Source organism: Penaeus vannamei, unplaced genomic scaffold, assembly GCF_042767895.1.
Source record: "Penaeus vannamei isolate JL-2024 unplaced genomic scaffold, ASM4276789v1 unanchor306, whole genome shotgun sequence".
Taxonomy (NCBI): domain Eukaryota; kingdom Metazoa; phylum Arthropoda; class Malacostraca; order Decapoda; family Penaeidae; genus Penaeus; species Penaeus vannamei.
The window spans coordinates 112,501-117,500 of record NW_027213310.1 but is presented as its reverse complement, the minus strand read 5'-3'; the positions used below and the strand labels follow the sequence as shown (position 1 = coordinate 117,500).

At 34.4% G+C, this 5,000-nt stretch overlaps 1 protein-coding gene across 1 annotated transcript in view; it reads left to right on the top strand.

Annotated features, from left to right (window-relative positions):
• Cat (Catalase) overlaps positions 1-1,143 on the top strand; it is a gene marked incomplete at its 5' end in the record, with an annotated part of 17,155 nt that extends 16,012 nt beyond the window's left edge. The window contains 1 exon segment of the mRNA XM_070119527.1: positions 1-1,143. This exon segment is cut by the window's left edge and continues 974 nt beyond it.
• Between the last annotated feature and the right edge of the window lie 3,857 nt (positions 1,144-5,000).

Here is a 5,000-nt window from a genome sequence, read left to right as displayed (position 1 = left end):
TCTGAGGACCAAATGCTTTATGTTCTTTGAATTTAATTATGGTGATAACTACTACAAGCACCTTTAAGCATGGACTACAATAAAGAAAGGCAGCAACAAAAAATTCAATAAATGCTAAATGGTCATACTAGCAGGCAATGTCTGGTGATTCAAAACAACAATCAGTATGGGCACTTTGCTAGTTTTATGTGGTACCCCAACAACTGGCAGACTTCTTGCTTTTGCCAATGGGCACTGCTCAATCATGTGAACAGGCCTTTAGGATGGGTTCTGAATAGACATCAGTACAGCAGTTTTCTAACGTAAGAAATATAAAACAAATTGCTATGAGTAAATTGAAACTGTTTTAAGTAAACATTCAGATTTGTAATGTTTCTTAGTGATGCCAGTTCTTTAATCTTCTTGAGATATCACATTGTACTAGTAAACAGGTTTGCTTAGCTTTTAACCTTTGCTGTATTGGATACTGTGTATGAAAATGTTTCTTTACATTTTTATCAATACCATGTGTGCTAAATAACAGTTAGATAATAAGAAAAGTGCATATGAAATGCTTTTGCACTAGACTAAACATAAATTCAAGGACTTGATTTTTATTTAGTTGTGTGTGCTGTTTAATAGAAATGTAACTTGCAAGTATTTTACCCGTAAATATTGCATGAAAGCTCATTTACCAGCATATGCAAGATAATGCAAATATATTATAATGACTCAGTATTACATTATACTTAAAGCAATATGCACAAGGATACTGATCTATTGAGGTAACTTCATTTTACATCAGCACAAAGTAATGATAAACTTGCATTTATAGGTGGTCTTTTGACAAATATTCAGGTTAAATTTTTCTTACCATTAAGGTTTAGTCCTAAGAAATATTTTTATATGTTTTACAAAGAATTGTAATGTGAAAGGTTTCAGGTCACCAAGAAATTTTTTTTTGTTTAGTTGCAGGATGCTAGTTGGTGTTTTATTACTTTATTTGTTATCATCATTATTATTATTTTTTTATAGGATCCCCTTAGAGTATGAACAGTACATCGGAAAATATTTGATCTTGTGATGTTATATGGTTACGAAATTGATTTGCATGGAAACCTGTGTATAATGACATTAATTGTAATATATATATGATATATAAAATGTTGTTTTCTTAAGTAGCTCTGCACAACATAGATGACAAGTCTCCAGATCTGATGTAAGAATTAAATAATTTGTATAATTTTCAATACTTTTTCTTTAGTAATGGTTGGTTAATGTTTGGTTAATGTTTAATGTTTGAAAATAAATGTGCTAGACATCTGAGGTCATATAGCACTATGGTAAAGTATTGCATCGGAAAGGGCAAAGGAGAGTTAAAGATTATGATAAAATGTGTTAGATGTCAAAGGTTTAAGAACGTTATATGATAATATGGTAGTGAAAAAGGGGGACAGGGGAGCAAGTGAGCTAGAGCAGAAGTTAGTATAAAGGGGAGGGTAGGGCGATTGAGTGAATTATAGTGTATCTGTCACTGGAGAATGTATAGGAAAAATGTTTAAGGAAGAATAGAGATAGCTGTTGAAGAGTAAGAGAAAAATCCGGGGAGAGGGGATGGTGTTAAATATCAAAGATTAGAGGTTGTTACAGGAAAGTATGGTAATGAAAAGGGGAAAGGAGGGAAGAAAATGAATTAGAGTAGTGATTAATAAATGGGAAAGGTTAATGAGGCAGATTGATGAAATGAATTGTATTGTATCTGTGACTGGGGAAGGAATAGGGATAATAGGTGATAATGTTATATATGGTTGTATTAGTAGTAGGGGATTAGGTATCTGGGGGTTGAGACAAAGGATCAGGAATAGGTGAAGGAGTAGTGTCTGGGGGTTTGATAGGGACAGGGGTCTGGGGAAGGATATTGTGATAAAAGAGATTCACATGTATATCCAGGAGGGAATGGGAGGGATAGTAGGGAAGGATGGGGTTTTGGGTGGTATGGGCGGTTTGGGTGGTTGAGAGGATGAGGCATCTTGGGAAGGGGTTGGGGGAACATAAGGGGGCAGAGCAAGTGAGTGAATTGCAGTGTATCTGTGACTAGGGAAGGAGTAGGGACACTGATCAAGGAAACACTAGGAAAAATGTTTGGAGAGGAGGGGTCTGGAGAAGGACACTGTTGTGATAGAGAGGATTCATCATAACCTTCTCTCATCAGTTAAAATTCCTCATTTTGATAACGTTCTTTGCTAGATGTAGCAACTGGCAAATGTTACGACTGTTTCTATTACCAGATTTACTACCACTTTCGTACCAGCCGGCAAATGATACGACTATTACTACCATTACCATCATAACGACCCCTTTGTACCATCCCACTAATGATATGAAAGTTACTACTATCATCATTATAACTACCATTTTCGTAAAAACAGGCTCATGGTACGACTTACCACCTTTACCATTATTACTACCACTTCCGTAAGAGTTGGTGATAACCTTAAAACTACTGCAGACATTATCTATAATTACAGCACAGTCGTATCAAGAAGGAAACATAGCCCACTTTAGGAGTTTATGTTACTTTATAGTTATCCTTATATTGTACTTTCTCCCAATAGATTGACTTGAGAATAGGTATATATATGTATATATGTATATATGTATATATATCTCTCTCTTTCTCTTTCTGTCTCTCTCTCTCTCTCTCTCTCTCTCTCTCTCTCTCTCTTTCACTATCTTCTCTCTCTGTCTCCTCTCTCTCTCTCTCTCTCTCTCTCTCTCTCTCTCTTGCACTATCTTCTCTCTCTGTCTCCTCTCTCTCTCTCTCTCTCTCTCTCTCTCTCTCTCTCTCTCTGTCTCTCTCTCTCTCTCTCTCTCTCTCTCTCTCTCTCTCTCTCTCTCTCTCTCTCTCTCTCTCTCTCTCTCTCTCTCTCTCTCTCTCTCTCTCTCTCTCTCTACTCTTCTCTCTCTCTCTCTCTCTCTCTCTCTCTCTCTCTCTCTCTCTCTCTCTCTCTCTCTCTCTTATATATATATATATATATATATATATATATATATATATATATATATATATATATATATATATATCTATTTCTTTCTCTCTTCTCTTTCTCTTTCTCTCTTCTCTCTCTTTCTCTTCTCTCGCTCTGTCTCTTCTCTTGCTCTGTCTCTTTCTCTTCTCGCTCTTTCTTTCTCTTCTCGCTCGCTCTCTTTCTCTTCTCGCTCGCTCCTTCTCTTCTCGCTCTCTCTCTTTCTCTCTCGCTCTCTCTCTTTCTCTCTCGCTCTCTCTCTCACTGTCTCTTTCTCTTTCTCTCTCGCTCTCTCTCTCAATGTCTCTTTTTCTCTCTCTCTTGCTCTCTTTCTATCTGGATACCTTTAAAGGGTTGTCCTCAAAGTAACTAATTTTGATATTTTCTTTTTTAACATTTTTATTTTTTATTTTATTTTACATTTTTGATAATTTTGATTTTTTTTTTGTTTTCCTATATGCATATATATATATATATATATATATATATATATATATATATATATATATATATATATATATATGTATATATATACACATATAAATACACACACACACACATATATGTATATATATATATATATATATATATTTATTTATATATACGTAAATATATAAATATATTTATTTATATATATGTAAATATATATATATATATATATATATGTATATATATATATATATATATATATTTATTTATATATACGTAAATATATAAATATATTTATATAAATATACATGTATTCATATAAATATATATTATACATATATATTTATGTGTATATATACACACACACACACACACACACACACACACACACACATATATATATATATATATATATATATATATATATATATATATATATATATATATATATATATATGTCACAGCATTTTTGTGCTGATACTTGCTGCCATTAAATATCGCAGCATATTTTTAATCAGCTGGTCACTGTTACCGACTAACGGCAGAATGATTTAGTTCTCTGCTGTTAATTTACTCATCCCTCAATTAAACAAGAAAAATGAAACGGATTTGTGAAATTACATATTGTTATTCCCCAAATTTGATTTAATTCTCCATAAGTAACATCTAATTCTCCATAAGTAACATAAACTAGGAGCACTGCCACCCTCCGGATTGTTGTTTTGACATCAGGAGGTATTCCAAAAAAAAAAAAAAAAAAACCCTCTCAATGGTTATAAGGTTATTGTGTGGTAGCTGACTCGGCGGCCTTTGGTGATCGTGAGTGGTGTCTGGTTATACTCGTCCTTATTGACAACTATTAAATGTGGTCTATTGAAAGATCATCTCCCATTCATAACATTTATTACAAATGACATATCTTACAACATAACATGACGGTAAAATGATGGCTGGACTGGGGAGAGAGTCAAAAATAACAAAGCAAAATGTTCATGATCGACTCCCAAAAGTTACTTAGTTATCCCCAATAATTGGCACTGCCCCACCTGATTTATCATTGTCCTTATCTGCATATTATATATTATATTATATATTACATATTATCTGCATATCTGGATCTATCCTCTCTGACAAGATCCTCACTCCAGTGGTTCAAAGGGGGGGTATCCATTTGGGTCCTCTCCTTGGGTGCTGCTGGGCCCAAAAATGGCTGCCACGCCAGCGTCCCCAGCCAGCTGGCGCCAGCTTCTGTTCTCGTTTCTGAAGGGAGTGGTGTCCACAGACCAACTCATTATATAGCACACAAATATATATGTACTTTCCCCCCACTATTACACATGTTAACATCCCTTTGATACCTTAATTTAACCGTTAATCCTGTTCTCAACGAGGCCCTTCCCTCAAAATACACCCAGTCCAGCAAGAGCAAAAGAAACATATCGCGCATGATTGGTTTACTATTTATTGGGCATGAAGCTTTTACTATATTCAAAATAGAATACATAGACATGGCAACGTATCATACCCACTTCCTGTTTACAGCAACCCTTCTATAACGTATCCTGA